Source organism: Triturus cristatus, chromosome 1_1 (genome assembly GCF_964204655.1).
Source record: "Triturus cristatus chromosome 1_1, aTriCri1.1, whole genome shotgun sequence".
Classification (NCBI taxonomy): Eukaryota; Metazoa; Chordata; class Amphibia; order Caudata; family Salamandridae; genus Triturus; species Triturus cristatus.
Window position 1 is genome coordinate 64011814 of NC_140579.1, and position 22308 is coordinate 64034121.

Genomic DNA, 22308 nt, shown 5'->3' on the forward strand with positions numbered 1-22308 from the left:
GTCACATATTACATCACTCATGACATGGTCAGTGACATCACTGATGACATCACTGATGACATCTCAAATGACATCACTGATGACATCACTGATGACGTCATCCAGTGACTGTGTGTTTCTGTAAAGTTTAAATATGTTTTATATATTTATAGTGAAAGAACCTGTGGAAGAATGAGTGGGTGTACAAGAGTGTGAATGGATGATTTTCTAGGTGCGTAACTGACTATAAGTGAGTCATCTAATGTATCTTACTGCAGACTAGTGACTAAACTATGTGAATGTCTGTATGTGTCTGTGTGTAGGTGTATAAGTGGCTGCATGGTTTTGTGAATACCTATATGAGTGTCTATATGGGTTATTGATTGCTTGTCTGAGTATCTGTATGGGTGCCTGAGTGTTTGTGTGGGTAGAGTGTGTGTGACTCTATGCATAGATGTGTGAGTGGGTGATTCTATGGGAGCATGGTTTTAAGAGTACATCTGTGATGAACTGTATGGTTGGGTGAGTGTATGTATGGGTGTGTTAGGGATTGAATGTATATCTCAGTGGTACATGTGTGACTAACTACATATGTGAAAGGCAGTATATATGTGTGTAAGAGTATATAAGTGGGTATATGTGAGAGTGTGTGATTGTGAGAGTGGCTGTATGGATGAGTGTGTGCTTGTATCAATGATTGTATAAGAGCATAAGAATGTGGTACTATTTTTTATGAGTAAGTGAACTTGAGTGTGTTTAACTGTATAGGTGAGTAAATTCGACTGTGTTTAATTACTTGCACGACTGACTAGGTGTGTCAGTACCTCAATGGATGATTGGCGGTGTGTGACTGTTTATATAGGTGTATAAATGCATATGATAGTCTTGTACGGAGTGACTGTAAGTATGAGTGACTGTACAGGTGAGTGAGTGGAGGTGTATGTAGACCTAAGAGTTAATGATTGGATATTTAGTTATTGGTATTGGAGTATCTATGGTTTTCAAAATGCCCACCTGAAATTTTGAGTCGGTGTATGAAAGGTTAAATTAGGGTGTGAGAAGATGCACTAATTTATCACATGGATGATGTCATCAGTGATGTCATTTGAGATGTCATCAGTGATGTCGTCAGTTATGTCACTGACCATGTCATGAGTGATGTAATATGTGACGTCATCAGCAGTGCATTGCAGGGGCGCAAGTTATAGTTAGCTGAACTAACTATAACAGGGGAATTTCTAGGGTTTTGTGCGAGGGAAATGTCCAGCTAAGTATAACATCCCTGAAACCTATGGTTTTTTCAGTGAATTTCTAAGGTTTTTTTAAATGCCAATTCCTAACTATAACGCCCCTGAAACCTTTGGTATTTTCAGTGAATTTCAAAGGTTTTTTAAATGCTAATTCCTATCTATAACTTATCTCTGATGATATCATGAAAAGCATTCTTTTTTAAAAGTAGGGTGCACATTAGTTTGAGGAAAAGCATCATTGTGATTGGTTAAGAAAAAGCAGTTTCAACGTGGAGTACATATCATAGGATAAAATTTCCTCAGCTCAACCACACCTGCTACTTGCATTTGGAAGGCACTGTTCGAACTTAAAACAATCGTCAACTTTTAACCTGCACGTGTCGTTAAATGTTCAAGAAAATGTTACAAAAAAATATCGTAAAGTTTTAAAACATTTATGAACTTTTAACCTGCACGTATTGTAGAATGTTCTAGAAAGTGTGTTGATAGAATACGTTGCAATTCTAACTTCTATGTGTTGTTGAATATTTCAAAAAACGGTTCATATAGAAAATTAAAAAGAAACCAATAGAGAAGTTTTGAAACCTAAAATAATCAAGGAACTATTGTAATTTATTCTTTACATGTATTTATGTGTGCAGCAACAAAATTATAGACACAACAGCACTAGGAAGAGGAAGAAGCAGGGATGGGGGAGTGGGGGAGATGGGCAGAATGGCACACATGCACAATTAATTACAACACACATATAGACTAACAATGGCCAAAATGAAACGCACCAACAAGGAGCACAAGTCACACAACCTGCCAACATCACACCACTGAACGAGCATAGAAGTTAAAACCACGCTGCATTCATACAGGATGTGTACAAAGGCCAGTCGTTGGTGTTGTGGGATATCTGAGACCGTGGTCATCATGGATGAGATGCCCAGCATGTGGCACATGGTCGAGTTCACTGTTTGTTATGTTGCCAAACGCCTGCTCCTCCCTCCCACGAGCCCCCACACTTTTGTACGGTGAGCTGTTGTATCTCGTGCACTCGTACGGCACGCCATTGTAATGCCTATTTGCGCATGTCCTGCTACATTCCAACTACAACCTCACAGTGCCGTTTGGAGGTGGTGCATGCCACTTTACAACATTGACTGCTGCGGCCCTTGTAACAGGCCACACCAGAACACAGAGACACACTTATTGCACTTCCTGTACACGGACATGTCCGAGACACCCCGTTCCCCTTGCCAGATAGACACACCCCTGCACTGACCTGTGAACGACAGACCAGCACACGCTAGTTGTGCTTGCAGGAGGATGCGTACGTAGCTACACATCCAGGCTCACTGTCAACGCTGAGGTGACAGCTAACTGTGATGTTGCAGGGCTCGTGCCTATCATGCTAAGACAATGACCACAGGGACACACTTACTAAGATGTGGGTTTGCGGGCATTGGCAGTCCTGGAGTTGTGGAGATGAGTCTTCTGGCCCTCATGGGTATCCCTGTATCATGCTCATTGACTCTGTCACCTGTGGGTGTTTTGGTGGGGCTCTTGGCTGTGTTCCCTTTCATGGTGCAGGTAGTTATCCTGCTTAAGACCAGCAGAAAGCAGGTGTAAAATCCCCGGTGCTAACGTGTCTTATTGCCGGAATTTGTTTCGCATTGCAATTGGTGTGAAAGTTGTGATGTGATGTTTTTCGTGTGCACAACAATATATGAACTGAGCACTATATCTCGTCAAGATCCTGCACGTGACGCACTATTCCCAATCAATATAAATACAATGACATTTCTTAATAGATTTTGTGTGTACACTGTAAGTGCAGCCAATACCTCAGTGCAATACAATACAGGATTTTAGTATTTAGAATAAATCGCAAAGGTGCACCTCGTGTCTTTTTGCATGGGAACGGCTACTCTCCATTTCATTATCAGCACTTTAACAGAAGTAAAGTTGAGATAAATCTAACACACTATTCACAAGTTGGTGCAAAATTCATAAATCACCAGTATTCCAGCGATAAGTGCCCCAAAATTTAACACCATCGTGGACTCCTTCAAATAACAGTAATAAGATCAATAAAGAGTCACACAGCAGTTAAGAGAACAACCAAAAACATTATAAAACATTTTTTCAAACTTTATTTTTTATAATAATAAATATATAAACGATAAACTAGTTTCAAACTTTATTTTTTTATTAGCATAAATATAAACAATAAACTAATAAACAAAATATAACAACAATAATAAAAAACAACAAGGCGGAACACTCCTGTGGGAACCGCGGATGTCGACGACAGACCTGGAAAATCAGAAAGATTGTTAAAAAAAAAAACAATATGGTATTCTCAACAAAATACTACAAGAAACAAATCACAGATATATAAAATGCATACAGCTAACAACATTTTATAAGTTTAACTTACAAAAACTGTAAATGTTGCCGCTTTAAAATATTTACCGAATCTGAGGAAATATTTTTGCAGAAGGCACCACGCCCACAACGTTTTTCTTCAGTGGTGAAGAAATTTGTAACTTTTTCCATGGGGCTAACAAAGACCAATGCCACCTTCTTCATTCGCAAGATTTGCCAAAGAGTTCTGTTACGAGGGGATCCTAACAAAAAATACTCATGCAGCACAGCAAGTATGATGAAACACCTAAGGACCCTTCATCCAAACAATCTTTCATGAGAAGAGTGCAAACAGATGAGAAACACTCCTGTTCTGTATCTGTAAAAAAGAATCACAAATAAATGTATATTAATAACTTTCAAATTTATACTATTACATTACTGTACAAACAAATTTTATATAAAAACTGACTAAGAAACTATAGCCCTGAACCACAAGTGTGACGAAGCTTAAAACACTACATGCATAGTGCATACTACTTTGAAGCAGTTCATGCCCTAAAGCCTATCTCACTAAAAGACTACATGCTAACTGACTAAATGATTACAGTACTATAAGGAGACACACTGGGTGAGTGACAGGGTGTTTGCTAGAAGTGTATGAATACTAACTAGGGAATTGAAGGTGTGAAAGACAACTGTGTAGGTGGTTAGAGGACTGCATGCATACTGGATAGGCATTTGAAGCAGTCCATGTGCTAAGGCCTGGCTCAGTGCATGAATACTTAGGCACTGACTGAATGATTAGAGTACTGCAAAGATAGTATCTTGGTGAATTTATAAGTGTTTGGGTTTTAGCACAGTGAATGGATTAGTACATGGTGCTGAATGGGTCACTAGAGGACTGCAAAGGGAGTGACAGGGTATTTCCTGGAAGTGTATGGATACTGACTAGGGAATTGAAGGTGAGAAAGACAATTGTGTAGGTGGTTAGAGGACTGCATGCATAGTGGATAAGGGTTTGAAGCAGTCCATTACTAAGGCCTGGGTCACTGAATGAGTACTTGGGTACTGACTGAATGATTAGAGTACTGCAAGGAGAGTGCCTGGGTGAATTTATTAGGGTTTGGCACAGTGAATGGATTAGTACATGATGCTGAATGGGTCACTAGAGGAGTGCAAATGGAGTGACAGGGTGTTTGCTGGAAGTGAACGGATACTGACTGGGGAATTGAAGGTGTGAAAGACAAGTGTGTAGGTGCTTAGAGGACTGCATGCATATTGGATAGGGGTTTGAAAAAGTCCATGTGCTAAGACCTGGCTCAGTTCATGAATACTTAGGCATTGACCGCATCATTAGAGTACTGGAAAGAGAGTGTCTTTGTGAATTTATAAGTGTTTGGGTTTTGGCACAGTGAATGGATTAGTACATGCTGTTGAATGGGTCTCTAGAGGACTGCAAAGGAAGTGACAGGATGTTTCCTGGAAGTGTATGGATACTGACTAGAGAATTGAAGGTGTAAAAGACAAGTGTATAGTATGTTAGAACACTACATGCATACTGCATAGACATTTGAAGCAGTCTATTTGGTACTTAGAAACTGACTAAATAATCAGACTACTTCTAGGACAGTGCTTAGGTAAAACTTTTAAATTTTCAGTTCTGTCACAGTGAACAGAATACATGGTACTGCACCTTAGTGTCAAACCCTGAATCATTTTATCAATCCATAAGCAAAAACTAGCTTCTAATGCTACTAAAACTTGACAAAATGACATGTTTTAAAACATTTATCTGTCAGCAAATACACAATGTTACCAAATGCTTCTCTCACAGTGATTCTCAAATGCACACAGACTAACAGTGTGATTCTAGACAACAACCACTATACCTAGGAGTTTACCAAAATTCATTCACTACTGTGGAAGTGTTAAGCGAACTGCACACAATCTTCATATTTCAAGACTGCACTTTTATGTCAAAGCCTGACTCATATAATCAAAGCATAAGCAAAGACCGGCTTCTAATGCTACTAAAACTTCACAACATGACCGGTTTTAAAACAGGTATATGTCAGCAAATACACAATGTTACCAAATGCTTCTCTCACAATCCTTACCCAAATGCACACAGACTCACAGTGTGATTTTAGACAAGCAACACTTTCCTAGGAGTTTACCAAAACTCATTCACTAGTCTGGAAGAGTTAATGGTACTGCACACAATCTACATATTTAAGTACAGCACATCAGTGTCAAAGCATGACTCATTTAATCAACGCATAAGCAAAGACTGGATTCTAATGCTACTAAAACTTCACAACATGACAGGTTTTAAAACAGTTATCTGTAAGTAAATACATGATGTTACCAAATGCTTCTCTCACATTGATCCCAAATACACACTAACTCACAGTGTGATTCTAGACAACCACCACTATCCCTAGGAGTTTACCAAAACTCATTCACTGCAGTGCAAGTGGTAAGGGAACTGCACCCAATCTATATATTTCACGACTGCAATTTACTGTCAATGCCTGAGGCTTTTAATGAAAGCATAAGCCATAACTGTCTTCTAATGCTACTAAAATTTGACAACATGACAGGTTTTAAAACATTTATCTGTCAGCAAATACACAATGTTACCAAACGCTTCTCTCACAGTGGTTCCCAAATGCACACAGACTCACAGTGTGATTCTAGACAAACAACACTATCCCTAGCAGATTACCAAAACTCATTCACTACAGTGGAAGTGATAAGGGAACTGCACACAATCTTCATATTTCAGGAGTGCACTTTTGAGTCAAAGCCTGACTCATTTAATCAAAGCATAAGCAACAACTGCCTTCTAATGCTACTAAAACTTGACAACATGACTGCTTTTAAAACAGTTATTGTCATCAAATACACGATATTACCAAATGCTTCTCTCACAATCCTTACCCAAATGCACACAGACTCACAGTGTGATTTTACACAAGCAACACTATCCTAGGAATTTACCAAAACTCATTCACTAGTCTGGAAGAGTTAATGGTACTGCACACATTCTACATATTTAAGTACAGCACATCACTGTCAAAGCATGACTCATTTCATCAACGCATGAGCAAAGACTGGATTCTAATGCTACTAAAACTTCACAATATGACAGGTTTTAAAACAGTTATCTGTAAGTAAATACATGATGTTACCAAATGCTTCTCTCACACTGATCCCAAATACACACTAACTCACAGTGTGATTCTAGACAAGCACCACTATCCCTAGGAGTTTACCAAAACTCATTCATTACAGTGCAAATGGTAAGGGAACTGCACACAATCTATATATTTCACGACTGCAATTTACTGTCAATGCCTGACTCATTTAATGAAAGCATAAACCATAACTGTCTTCTAATGCTACTAAAATTCGACAACATGACATTTTTTAAAACATTTATCTGTCACCAAATACACGATATTACCAAATGCTTCTCTCACAGTGGTTCCCAAATGCACACAGACTCACTGTGTGATTCTAGACAAACAACACTATCCCTTGCACTATACCAAAACACATTTCTTCATCTAGAAGTAGTACTACATTTTAGTATAGAAACATAACATTACTCATTTCACAAATTCATAAACAATGACTGGTTTCTAATTCTACCAAAATATAAAAACAGCACAGTTATCTGTCTACAAACACATGAAAAACACAAATGCTTATCACAGAATGGTTCCCACACACACTGTCAATAAGATTGTAAAGAAAAAAAGTACTCCCTACACTTTAGCAGGAGAAATACATTAGTCTGATTAAAATCAAAATAGTCTACATACATCCCCTCAAAATTAAAAAACTGATCTTTCAAGTTCTTTTGTAGATTTAAAAGTATATCAATCACTCACCATATTTTCTTTTACAGAATCTCTGCACTGTGCACCTCTCAGCAAAAGCAAGGAATGGAAATGTTTCCCTTTCATTTTCCACACATATACATGTAAACATCAAATCACAATCCTTCACACATAAACTCAAAAGCAAACACATTTCTATTGGTTAAACATTTCAAACCTTTCCAACTGAAATACATTTCAACCCTTCCCCCAATCTGCCTTCTGTCTATTACCATAGAAACAGGTCATGGAGCACTGCACTGAGCTCACAGGTCACAAGTTCAGCACACAATGTTCCTACACAGGAAGTGTGCTTGACTTTTCAACATATCAGCTTATCATATATAATGTTCCTTACAATCTGTTTTTGTTAACCAATTACAATCATACCTTTAAAAAACAGATATATACACCCTACCTTTCAGTGTAGAAAGTTGTCATACAACCAATAATTTCTTGTCGTTTTTCAAAAAACGTTGCCGTGGATCCGAGCACCCACCGCGAGAGAATCCGTGCATCCAACGCGATAGGATGCGTGCACCGTGCGCGCATTTTGCCGTATTTCTTTTTTTTTTAAAAAGGGGGGCCCCAGGGGGTCCTTCTGGGACCCCCTTAGCACCTCTAGAGGGTCAGAGTATTTCCACACTGCCCCCTTTCTATGTTTTACACACTTTTTCCCCTTGCTTCTTCAGCCTCGCTTCTACCGAGGCAGTAAATGGCTGCCAACAGTTCCTGGTTTCGAATGTAGAGAGACACTCGACAGCCAATTAGCATTCAGCGCGCGATCGGGAGGGTGCGCGCTCGGTTCGGGGAGGGTGCGCTTACGGTGCGGGTACGGTCCGCGGATCCTCCCCGGCCATAGATATTTATGTACTTTTAACTCTAATTTTCTCAGGAACTACTGAACAGATTCACACCATAAATGCAAAAGGCACGATTCCGAACTGGGGACTACCTCTTTGCCAAATTTGGTGTCATTCCGTTCAGCGGTTCGGGCTGTAGCTGCGACAACAGATCCTACAGGAAATTGCATGGGGAAAACGCGTTTTGGGACCCCCTTTTTTCCTCAGCCCCCGCATGACGGATCACCGCAAAACTTTCAGGGTAGGAGCGGAGCGGAGCTGGCCAAAAGTTTGGAAAATTTCGCGAGGATTCTTCAACCGGCGCCAGACTTATTGGGAATAGAATGTTGCGGATTTCCTATGGAAAATAGGTCCTAACTATAACTACCTACTGGCGACCGCCAGTAGGTAATATATATATATATATATTATCTACTGGCGGTCGCCAGTAGATAGTTATAGTTAGGACCGTGTTTCCATAGGAAATCCGCAACATTCTATTTGGAATAACTTTGGCGCCGTTTGACGAATCCTCGCGAAATTTTCAAAATAGGTGGGGCGCTCCGCTCCGCTCCTACCCTGAAAGTCTCGGGGGGATTCGTCAAGCGGGGGCTGAGAAAAAAGGGGGGTCCCAAAACGCGTTTTCCCCATGCATTTTCCCATAGGACCTTTAGTCCGAGCTACAGCCCGAACGGCTGAACAGAATTACTTGAAATTTGGCAGAGAGGTAGTCCTCAGGTCAGAGATGTGCCTTTTGCAGGTCTGGTGTAAATCTGTTCAGTAGGTCCTGAGAAAATAGCATTTAAATCAATATATATATCTGTAAGCGCACTCCGTACGCGTACGGTGCCGTGCGCGAGCTCAATTCTGATTGGTGGTTACATGACTGTAAACATTCGAATCGGTCGAAATCAGAAAGTGTCGGCCGCCATTTTCTGTCTCTCGCACTGAAAAACAAAGGTGGATAACGTGAAAAGGGGGCAACGAAGAGAGTTGCAGACCCCCTAGCGTTTGTCAGGGGGTCCACGAAAGACCAAAAAGTATGAAAAATACATTTAATAATTTTTTTTACAAATCGCGGAGTGCGCGTACGGTAAGCTTACCGTACGCGCACGGCAAAAAAAAAAAAAAAAAAAAACGAAATAACAATCACATTTATTAAATAAATTGAAGGACCCGCAAGGGAGTGCGCACCGTGCGCGCAGGGTGTGCGCACGGTGAAAAACCAGAAAAAAAAAAATACATAAGTTAGCATTTAAAAAACCGTACAAATTCACTGAAAAAACCATAGGTTTCACACACGTTATAGTTAGGAATTAGCATTTAAAAAACCTTGCAAATTCACTTAAAAAACCATAGGTTTCACACATGTTATAGTTAGCTGTACATTTCACTCGTAAAAAACCAATGAAATTCCACGTTATAGTTAGATCAGGTAACTATAACTTGCGCGACCGCAATCCACAATGTGTCATTTCAGATGTCATCATTGATGTGATGAGTGATGTCACTGACCATGTCATGAGTGATGTAATATGTGACGTCATCAGCAGTTTATTGTGGGCGCGCAAGTTATAGTTACCTGATCTAACTATAACGTGGAATTTCATTGGTTTTTTACGAGTGAAATGTACAGCTAACTATAACATGTGTGAAACCTATGGTTTTTTAAGTGAATTTGCAAGTTTTTTAAAAGCTAATTCCTAACAATAACGTGTGTGAAACCTATGGTTTTTTCAGTGAATATATATATATATATATATATATATATATAGCTACATATATGATGTATGTTTCCGGGGTCCCGCGCATGAGTGGGAATATTCATGTGCTTATGACTTTGATGTGGATACCCCTGGAAGAGAACTAGGATTACAGGTAAGTAACTTATCCTGATAGACTAGGCTTTCAAAAGGATAATGTTACTTACCCAGTAAGCATCTGTTCTTGGCATGTAGAGCTGTAGATTCACATGCTTTGCATACTCCTGCCATCTAGTTTTGGGTCTGGATGTTTGCAAGTTGTTTTTCTTCGAAGAGGTCACGAGGTAAAGTGACTCCTCCTTTCGGTGATAGTGCACTTGGGCATGGACTCCATTGTAAGATTGCTTTCCCGCAGAGGGTGAGAATGGAGTTAGTGAGTGTAGAATACAGATGTCCATGCATGAGAATGTAAATTGAGAACTACAACAATTACAGGAGACCGGGGAGGCGGGTGGGCACATGTGAATCTACAGCTCTACATGCCAAGAACAGATGCTTACAGGGTAAGTAACATTATCCGGTCAAGGCATGTAAATTGTAGATCACATGCTTTGCATAGACTATACAGCAGTATACTCCCAAAGCGGTGACTAACATGTAGTGGTTGTAGTTGTTTGAAACAGTATTTTAAGTACTGCCTGGCCTACATTTGCCTGTTGTCTCGCTAACACATCTGCACAAAAGTGTTTGGTGAATGTGTGCGGTGTAGACCATGTTGCTGCCTTACAGATGTTGGATAGGGGAATATTCCCTAAGAAGGCCATCGTAGCCCCTATTTTGCGAGTTGAATGTGCTCTAGGGGGTTTATTAAAGTTCTTTTTGCTTTAGCATAACAGGTTTGGATACATTTTACAATCCATCTAGCAATACCGGACTTGGGATTGCCTTGGTGTGGTGGCGAAAAAGCTGGTTCCACTCTGGTGCAGGTGTAACTCTTGGTGGTATCACCCTTTTTAATCCTTCCATGAAGGCTTTGATCACTGGTACTCTGAATAGAGAGAAGTGTTGTCTATTTTGCGACTATGTGGCTACTGCTGCTAGGTGTAAACGAAAGGCCGTGTAAGCCAATCCAGATTGCTGTAAATGCAACAGATAACAAATGATGTTTGTGCATAAGCATCAAGTAGATTGATATTGCTGTTACAATAGATAAACCCTTTTCATTTTGCTGCATAACATGCTATAGTAGTAGGCTTTCTAGCTTTTTTGAGAATATTTATACAGTCTGGTGGTATCTGTAAATAACCAAACTATGACTTCAGGAGCCAAATCGCTAGGTTCATATCTTGGGGATTTGGATGTATGATTTCTCCATGGCTCTGAGTGAGGAGACTGCGTGTGAGATGTAGCTTTTGATGTGGAACCACCAACAGTTCTAACAGGGTGGTGTACCAAGGTTGACAAGCCCATGTGGGGGCTAATATGATCAGTGTGAGAGATGTTGGTCTGAGCTTCTGAACCAATAATGGAATGAGTGGGAGAGGCGGAAAAGCGTAGGCAAATATCCCTGACCAATTCATTAAAAGAGCATTGCCTTTGGACGGATGGTGTGGGAACCTGGATGCTAAGCTGGGGTATTTTGCATTGTGTACTGTGACAAAAAGATCTGTGGAAACCCCCATTGTTGAAAATAGGGAAGAAGAAGGTGGGGATGAAGTTCCCACTTGTGAATTTGTTGCCTGTGTCTGCTAAGCAGGTTGCCAGTTTGATCGTCTACCCCTGGAAGGTGTTCTGCTAGTAGATAAGCTCTGTGATGAATTGCCCAATTCCAAATGCTTTGTGCAAGGCGAGACAGCTGGAGAGACTGCATCTGTGAGAAAGTGCCATCTTTCTTGCATGGTATGCCCCCACTTTTTGCTGAATTGCTGATGTACTTTGACTGAGTGTTCCCTGGGCTCCTGCCAATCAGGTGCCCAGGGACTGTGTTCCTGCCCTAAAACTGCATTGACGCCTAAATCCAATTGGCATCTCTGTCCACATGTCAGCCCCTGGTAAATGGTACCATAGGTACCCAGGGCTCTGTGACCAGAGAAGGCCCCTAAGGGCTGCAGCACTTATTGTGCCACCCTTAGAGACCCTGTACCCTGACACACACACTGCCTTTGCAGGGTGAGTGTCTTGGTGCAGAACAAAACGGAGTCGACATCCCTGTGTGTCATGCCCACAAACACACTGCCCTGGCATACCTCAGTCACACCTCTAGCTGGGTGCACTATGCCAGTGGTGTGGATACAGGTGCATGAGCCCTGTACCCCTACAGTACCCAGGTCCATTCCTGGGCATTGTAAGTGCAGTGCTGCCATTAAGAGTATATGGTGCTGGGAGGTCGTCATCACGAACTCCACAGCACCATGATGGCTACACTGAAGACTGAAGTTTGGTATCAAACTTCTCCGCACATTAAATCCACACTGACGCCAGTGTGGGATTTAATGTAAGATGAACGACAGGGCATCTTAGAGATTCCCCCTGAACCTAACCAACAACCAGCGTCCTGCCTGAGAGGCTGCCTAGGCTGCCACCCGGCAGAAATGTTGGTGGACCCCTGGGTAGAGGTACAAAAGGGGGCGGTGATGGACGGAGCATCAGAACCAATCTAACACTCACACCCAGTAAACAGATCTGGGTTTGATCCATCACCGTTCTTTATCTCACTCTGCCACCCCAGTTCAGACATGGCCATATGCAAATCAGTCTGACCCTGTGCCTCATGGGAACAGTCCAGCCCGAACTGCCAAGCCATGCCTTCCCTGGACCGGAAACAAGCTTCCTAGGACCGGTTTCTGGCATTTCAGCCGTCTTCGGCCAGGCTTGCTTGAATCCAGTGGCAAAGTGAGCAAGGGACTCACGTCTGAGCATACCCTGCCAACTTATGGTGAACAAAGCGGTACAAAAGGGGGTGGTGATGGGCGGAGCATCCGAACCAATCAAATACTCACACCCAGTCAACAGATCTGGGTTTGATCCATCACCGTTCTTTAGCTCACTCTGCCACCCCAGTTCAGACATGGCCATATGCAAATCAGTTTGACCCTGTGCCTCATGGGAACAGTCCAGCCCGAACTGCCAAGCCATGCCTTCCCTGGACCGGAAACAAGCTTCCTAGGACCGGTTTCTGGCATTTCAGCCGTCTTCAGCCAGGCTTGCTTGAATCCAGTGGCAAAGTGAGCAAGGGACTCACGTCTGAGCATACCCTGCCAACTTATGGCGAACAAAGTGGTACAAAAGTCGTGGTGATGGACGGAGCATCAGAACCAATCAAACACTCACACCCAGTCAACAGAACTGGGTTTGATCCATCACCGTTCTTTAGCTCACTCTGCCACCCCAGTTCAGACATGGCCATATGCAAATCAGTCTGACTCTGTGCCTCATGGGAACAGTCCAGCCCGAACTGCCAAGCTATGCCTTCCCTGGACCGGAAACAAACTTCCTAGGACCGGTTTCTGGCATTTCAGCCGTCTTCAGCCAGGCTTGCTTGAATCCAGTGGCAAAGTGAGCAAGGGACTCACGTCTGAGCATACCCTGCCAACTTATGGCGAACAAAGCGGTACAAAAGGGGTGGTGATGGACGGAGCATCAGAACCAATCAAACACTCACACCCAGTCAACAGATCTGGGTTTGATCCATCACCGTTCTTTAGCTCACTCTGCCACCCCAGTTCAGACATGGCCATATGCAAATCAGTCTGACCCTGTGCCTCATGGGAACAGTCCAGCCCGAACTGCCAGTCCAGGGAGGACCTGGCTTGGCAGTTCGGGCTGGACTGTTCCCAATGAGGCACAGGGTCAAGACTGATTTGCATATGGCTGGGTTCAAACTGAAATGGCATGGTGAGCAAAAAAACGATGGATTTAGGCCCATATCTCTGTACTGGGGTGAATGTATGACATTGTTCTGCATTCTGTCCATCAATTGTTGTTGTTGCCCCTGGGTAGAGAGCCATCCGCTCTCGTGGGTCTGCAACTAAGCACATCCTGGGTGAGCTAGGTCTCACTTGTCTTTCCTGCCGGTTGTCCCACCCAAAGTGGGGGGTAGAACCAGTGGGGACCAGTTGCTGAAAGCAGCAAATGGTCTGGGGAGGCTCACAAAGGTGGCATGCCTTTGAAGCTTCCCCTTCGTGAACCCTGCCCATCCTGGGGGAGGAGGCTTGGCACGTCGTCCCAGAATGTGCATTGTTTCAGCCCCCCACCCCCCGAGAGCAGCAGGGTGACACAATAAGTGCTGCAGCCCTTAGAGGCCTTTCTGGTCACAGTGACCTGGGTACCTGTGGTACCATTTACCAGGGGCTGGCATGTGGCCAGAGATGCCAATTGGGTTTTAGGCTTCAATGCAGTTTTAGGGAATGAACATAGGCCATGGGTACCTGATTAGCAGGAGCCCAAGGCACACTCAGTCAAAGAACATCAGCAATTCAGCAAAACGTGGGGGCATACCATGCAAGAAAGAGGGCACTTGCTCACAGTGTCCACCTCAAAAATAAGGGCAACCACCTGCTAGATTGAATAAAATAAAAACCGGTGCTCAGTCCCCACCAACGTAACACGAAGCAGTCAGGCTTGGATCAATGGCAATGTGTAATTAAGCAGTAAAGTAAAAATAAAAAAATTAATTTTTTGAAAAAAGAGAAAATTACAGAGTAAAACAAGACCAACACGACGAAAATCCAACAAGAGGAACCAGAGATATGACTTTTTATAGATGCCAGTGAAAATAACTCCAACAAGCATTGGAATAGCCAATAGGTCTCGCCTTTGGGTCCTTATAAGTGTTCAGTTGAGGCTGGAGGCACATTGCTCAGACACATTGGTCCATGGATCCAGAACACATCGGGAATAGGGTGGGCTACACATGTTGATGTTATGTTATATAGGTTTATAAAGCGCACTGTTACCCAAGGATGTCCTGGCGCTAGGCACTATCTACCTGGTACCTTCCGCCCCTGAGCCCAGACTGAGACTATGCACTATGATGAAGCAGGCAGCATTCCACAGGCACAATACTGCACGTATCCAGAGCGCATAGGCCATAGACAGACAGGGTGGCCATCACATGTTTGAGCACCTTTATGAAGGAGGAGGGAGCCTCCCACTGACATCTGTGCATGTATCCAGAACACATTGGGACTGATTCACAAGGCAACAATTACAATTTTGGTAAAGCTTACACTTACTGTAGTAACTTTACTGCTTTTTGGTATTCACAAAGTGTTATTTATCATGAGTAATTTTACTAGTAGTAAATTATACTCGCAGGGCTCTTTCACAAAGGTAAACGTACACTTTTGTGTAAGATTACTATTTTTTTATTTCCATACTCCGACTTAATAGTAGGTTTACGACTGTGGAGACTCCACAGTCAGAGCAGAGAAAAAAGTTTACCTTTGTGAATCTTGCCCATTGGGTAAAGGGTGACCCCCACATGTTAGTGCACCATGATAAAGCAGGGATGGAAGAAAATGTAAATAGAATAATCCAAAAATCAAAAAGACAAAAAAACACTTGTGTCCACAGAACTGCACACGGGCCATGTTTTGAATTGATATAGGCGAGTTCCCAACCCACTAACATGTGGAGGAAGGACGGGCAATGTAGGGACTAGCCCGCTCCCATAGGCATGTCAGACATGTTGTATTAATACAGAGAGGGTAGTAAAGCAATGTTATGGTCGAATGGGCGCGCAGACCCACAGGAGGCTCCTTCTTGGCCAAGGAGTAACATGCTTTGATGCACAGAACGACCCACCTGCAGATGGTCCATTTGTGCACCACCTGACCTCTTTTCGTGCCCACGTAGCCAACAAAGAGCTGATCATCCACCCGGAACCTCTGTGTACGCTGCAGATAGAATGCAAGCGCACGTTTAGGGCCCAGACGGTGGAGCCTCTCCTCTTCCCGTGAGGGATGCGGAAAAAAGGTGGGCAAGGTGATGGTCTGCCCGATGTGGAAGTGCGTGACAACCTTTGGCAGGAAAGAAGGACGTGTCCTCAGAACCACCTTGTCCGGATGAACAGAAAGGAAAAGAGGTTTGGAAGAAAGAGCCTGGAGCTCACTCACTCTCCTGGCAGAGGTGATAGCTACCAGGAAAGCAGTCTTGAGAGAAAGAAGACGTAAGGGAGTTATGAAGGGGCTCAAAGGGAGCACACATCAGAAAAGTCAAGACAAGATTCAAGTCCCACTGAGGCATTATGAAGGGCACAGGTGGGAACATATGCGTAATGCCCTTAAGAAAACGGTTAACAACCGGGGACTTAAAAAGAGAAGGCTGATCAGGAAGCCGGAGGAAGGCAGAGATAGCCGAAAGATAACCCTTAAGCGTGCCCAGAGCAGAGCCCTGCTGGGCCAAGGAGGAATGAACAGGAGAACCTCAGAAAGAGGGGCAGAAAGGGAATCCACAGTCTTAGCTGTGCACCATGCCACAAATCTGTTCCACCGACAGGCGTACACCGTTTTAGTGGAGGGACGCTTGGCTGCCAAGATGACATCACAGACTTCGAGAGGAAGATCAAAAGGTGTCAACTGTCGCCGCTCAATCTCCAAGCATGGAGGTGGAGGCTGGACAGGTTCGGCTGGAGGACCATCCCCTGCTACTACGACAGAAGATCCTCCCAACGAGGCATACGGAGCGGGGGAATCGATGCTCATACTGAGTAGCTCGAGATACCATACTCTTCGAGCACAGTCCGGAGCCACAAGAATGACTTGGGCCCGGTCGCGCCTGATCTTCTTCAGCACTCTGGGCAGAAGTGGTATAGGCGGCAAGGCGTACAACAGACCGCAGCTCCACTCGAGACGAAAAGCGTCTCCGAGCGAATGCCGCCTTGGAAATTCCAACACGCAGAACTGATGACATTGCACGTTCTCTTCGGTGGCGAATAGATCCAACCAAGGCTCTCCTCATCGCAGAAAGAGACCTTGCGCCACGTCCAAGTTCAGACGCCACTCATGATCCACCATGCACCGGTGGCTGAGTTGGTCTGCCCTGCCGTTCAGAGAACCTGCCAGGTGTTGAACCACCAAGGTAATGCCTTGATGTTCCAGCCATGTCCAGAGGCGCAGAGCCTCCTGACAAAGGGTCCACAACCTCACCCCGCCCTGTTTGTTGCAATACCACATGACGGTGGTGTTGTCCGTGAACACCTGCACTGCACTTCCCCGGACAGAGGGAATGAATGCCTTCAGTGCAAGTCGGATCGCCCGCAGCTCCAGAAGGTTGATATGGAGCCGGACTCCGCCAGAGACCGGAAGCCTCGGATTTCCGCCTCTCCCATGTGGCCTCCCCAGCCCAGGAAGGACGCATCCCTCACTACCGTGTGCTCCGGTTGTGGAAGGGAGAGGGATCTGCCATCGACCCAATCGCGTTTCGGGAGCCACCACTGCAATTGCCGTGCAGTGCCCTCCGAGATCTGGACATGATCGGACAGGTTGCCCTGATGTTGCGCCCACTGGAACTTCAGGTCCCACTGCAGAGCCCGCATATGCCATCTGGCATGCGGCACCAGCAGAATGCAGGAGGCCATCAGGCCCAGAAGCCGGAGGGACATCCTGACAAACCCGGGATAGAGGCTGAAAGAGCGGAATCAAAGCCTGAATATCCCGGACTCGCTGTTCGGGAGGCTAAACCCGAAACAGCGGCGAATCCAGAACCGCTTCGATGAAAGGGAGCTTCTGAGAGGGACTCAGGTGCGACTTCGGTACATTGATGGAGAACCCCAGCAGATGCAGGAGGTCGGCCGTAGTCTGGAGGTGGGAGACAACTGCCTGGGGTGAACCGCCTTCAACAGCCAGTCTTTGAGGTAGGGGAAGACTGACATCCCTGACCTGCGCAGATGAGTCGCGACCACCGCCATCACCTTCTGGAACACCCGAGGGACGCTGTTAAGACCGAAGGGGAGCACGGCAAACTGAAAATGCTCTGGACATCGGGTGAGAAAACAGTGGAACGCAACCAGGCATGGCGCCGCAACGCCACCGTCGTGGAAATCGCACGGCCCAACTAATCAGCAGTGTCCAAACCGCACCTGATGGCAAACTTCACCGCATCCTTGCCCTCCGCAATCGCTTGGGAAAGGACAGCCTGGACCTCTTCAGAGCACTGAGGCAGAACCTTTGCCACCGAATCCCACACTGCATGGGAGTAACGGCCCAATAAGCAGGCGGTATTAACCGACCTCAACCCCAAACTGGCTGAGGCGAAAAACCTCTTGCCATATTGGTCCAGCCTCTTAGAGTCCTTATCCGGCGGAGCTGAGGGAAAGGCACTCTGCGATGCCGAGGCCTGAATGACCAGGCTCTCAGGCGTGGGGTGTGTGGTCAAGAAGGTGGGATCACCAGGCACAGGGCGATGACGCCTAGCGACGTTCTTATGCACCGGCACCCCCGAGGCCGGCTGCAACCAAGTACCCAAGAGGATTTCGGTAAGGGCCTCATTGAAAGGGAGCAGCAGCTCCGCAGACGCCGTCTGGAGCACCTCTGTAAGGAGGTTGGTCATAAGGGCCACCGTAGGGAGGTCGAGGTAGAGAGTCTCTGCAGCTCGACGCAGCACCATAGTGTAGGAAGCGCCCTCCTCCATAGTAGGCGGAGGCGAAGCAAACCCCGGGTCGGAAGACACATCAAGTTCACCCGCATCTTGAAGGTCATCCACCCAATCCTGCTCGGAGTCACACTGCTGCGCAAGGGGGTCATCGAAGTCGTCTCAGTATTCATCCAGCTCCAGGGTAGAAGGAGCCGGTCGCGGCGGCAGGACCGGAGCAGGGGCCAGCGGCGCCAGGAGTGGTGCTGGCCGGGGCCGAACTGGAGCCCCGTCCCAATGAGGATCCCAGGTCGGAACGAAATGGTCCGAGAACCGGGGCTGGGGCGGGATAAACGGCACCCAGTGTGGTGCCTGTGGCGGAGCCAAGGGCAGCACCGGGGCCGGAGCCAGCGGCGTTGCACTTTGTGGCGCCGGGGTCAGAGCCGCGGGCGCTCTATCCAGTGGCCGCGGGGCTGGCACCGGAGGCGGTGCCGCCGGGTCAACAGGATCTGGACACGGGCCGCGGGGCCCGCAGGCGCACCGGCAGGAGCCTGAGGCCTAAACAGGCGGTCCAAGGCAGCAAGAATCAATTGCCGCTGTTCGGGAGTCACCAACGAACCCAGGTAGAGCGGGTAAGCCGCGGGACTCCCAGGCTCCAGAGGAGCCGCAGGGGCTGAGCCCCTGTCCTCCACGTCCGCCTCCGGGGAGCGACGGGGGGACGTCAGAGTGAACATGCTTCTTCGACGACTTCTTATGGCGTCGCTTACCGGAATCAGAAGGTGAAGACTTAGAGTCTGAGGAGTGATGGCTGCGGTCCCACAAACGGCCCCTAGACCAGGAGCGGCGGCGAGAGGAGTGCCGGACCTCCAGCATCTTCCGGCGCCGCTCCCGCAATGCCTTCGGGGCCATGGCATGGCAGTCTCGACAATTCCGGGAGTCGTGGTCGGTCTCCAGGCAGTAGAGGCAGACATCATGGGGGTCCGCCACCAACATATTACGGTGGCACGACCCGCAAGACTTAAAGCTGGGCATCCCTACGTGCACCAGGAGACAAGAGGAGAAGACCCAAAAAGTCTATAAAAAAAAAAGTGGTCAAAAATTGACCGAGGTACGTGCTCAATCCCGATCTGCGCTTTTGGCGCGGAAAAAGAAAGAACTGACGTCAGCGCACATGGGTGGCGCCTAAGTAGTCTCCGTGACATCGTCCCGGCGTACACAACGCCAGTGACAGGCGCGGAGCTGCACGGCGCCGACTGCTGGCATGCAGGGGTACTGCTAAGCAGAAAACTTTCCAGATCCAGACTGACGCCTGGGGAATATTCTAAGGTAAGGAATCTATCACTAACGTGTCTCTTTCAGATGTGTCATGCACAGTAGATCTGATGGTCGTAGGATCTCTATGCAGACTATATCCTATGAATACAAGGAGGGGTTAAGGTAGCCATGATACGCCATTCGCACTTATGTTAATCCGGCATGCTGCAGTTTAACAATTTGGGGTATATAAATCAAGAGAAATGGGAGTTTGAGAGCACGTCGTTCACCAGAAGGCTATGCATGTCAGGCATGGGCTGAGACGTCATATGCAGTTGTCTGGGCTTAGCTAGGTTTTGCAATCTGCGTAAGGGTAGCTTTGACCTGTCTATTATATACGCAGAACTACAAGTACCAGAATGCAAAAGAGAAACTGACTGCACAGCACACTCATATAGGACACGGGTTGGGGGCTACAAACAACACAAACGCGCAATAGGCAGACCACTATAAAACTGTTTCTAGCACAGGCAGTGCACTAGTCGAGACACTATTGACGTGAAACAAGCACTATAAAGAGTTTCGTTTCTAATAGACCAATAGCTTTTAGCTGCCATTATGGGGTGCAGTTGCGGCGTGACACGGTCACTGCCAGGCAGGTGAAGAGAAAGGTGTAAAACGCTAGCCAAGCAGATGTCAACACTCATCCGTCGAGGTAAAAGAGCGAATCATAATGGAGAGTGGCACCTGCGGGCATGGTCTGGATCAGGGCAGTAAGAGACAAACAAGCCGTAGTGTGGGTCCACAAACCTGTTTCTTAAATGGACTAAAATGCACGTACTGCTCTAGCAATGTCAGGAAGGAGCGTATAGCAGTGTGTGCAGTTAAGGTGTGGATGTGGGGAACTGACTTAAGAGGGGGTGGGGGCATGAGTCGTGTGTATGGGGAGAGGCACTGGACCATATAGTGGCTTAATTAATTCAGGCCCCTTGCTCCACAATGCCCCCTTTCACACTTGCCGGGGGGGGGGGTAACGCCCTCAATCAGCACTTACCTGAATTTACCGCCAAGGGGGTCGCCATCTTGGTAAGAATACAGCACCCAAGAGGAACGAAAGAGGGACTAATTACATTACACCCAGACACAGAAGACAGACTTCAGTGCTTTGCAAAAATAAAAATAAAATAAAAAATGAAAGAGACCGGAAGCACGCGTCTGGAGTTCCACCGAGACAAGTAAATGACGGAGTTGCTGAAGTGAAATATCAAGGTTCTAACAAATGGGCTAAAAAACGACTGTCAACCGTCAAAGTTATATTGCTAGCCAGATCAAATTCGAAGTATTCTTTGATATGGACTCCACTGTGCCACTGAGATCACGACAACGTGCTTTATAACGAGGGAGAGAGAGGCGGAGGGGAGAGCACTGAACAACAATAATATAGCAGAATGACATAGTGCTTTAAGGAGGGCGGGTATGCTTAATGACTGTTTTGAAGCACACTCGTGCTTGTGGCAAACGATAATATAGCACAATGACGTAATGCTTTAAGGAGGGTGGGTCTGCTTAATGACTGTTTTGAAGCACACTCGTGCTTGTGGCACCATCCACCTTGCGGGAGCGAGCATCAGCCAATTAGCATGCGCGCCGCTGCTCGCTCCCGCAAGGTGGATGCCGCCACAAGCACGAGTGCAGTGCTTCAAAAAGAGCAGAGCGACGGCTAAAGGCCCTCCTATACAGCGAATGCGCGCTGCGTAGGCGAGACCTAAAAAGCACAAAGAGCAAATGGTTTATGGAAGGGGAAGTCAGGAACCTAGGTGAAATCTGAAGGCAATTGCAATGGAGCCCTGGTCTAATACAAGTGGATGGTCCTGGTGTAACTGTGTAGCAAGTTGGCTCTGTACATGGCATGCCACTAGGTGGTTATACCATGCACAGAGTCCAGAGAATCCGCAAAAGTGTACAGGGCTCAATGCACACCCTAAGTGTGGGCGAGCAGTCTTAGACCTAGCACAGAGGAGTGAAAGACATTTATTGCACACACAACCAATACCCGACACACGACTCCAAAGGGAGATCCACACCAATTTTATACAAATAAGCTTTGTTTGTGTTTTATTGTAAGACAAAAATCTTCGCAGTAAGGCAAGTACCTTTTTAAATATAAATGCTTTTCACTTTCAAAAGTTGACACTTCAAAGACCTGCTGTAGGAAGCTGGCTTTATATATGGTATCACCACTAGGTGGTTATACTGTGCACAGAGTCCAGGGGTTCCCCAAAAGTGTACAAGGCTCAATGTAAATCCAAAGTGCTCTATTAATGGTGGTGTGGGCAAGCAGCCTTAGGCCTAACACAGAGGCAAGTAAGACATTTAGTGAACAACAGCGATCAATAATGGACACACGACTCATGAAGGAGATTCAGACCAAGGTAAGCAAATTATATTTCATTTGTACTTTATT

At 45.8% G+C, this 22308-nt stretch overlaps 1 protein-coding gene across 1 annotated transcript in view; it reads right to left on the reverse strand.

Annotated features, from left to right (window-relative positions):
* Positions 1-22308, reverse strand: part of LOC146869416 (FACT complex subunit SPT16-like) — a 276041-nt gene that overhangs the window by 64996 nt on the left and 188737 nt on the right. The gene's annotated exons all lie outside the window — the stretch shown is intronic.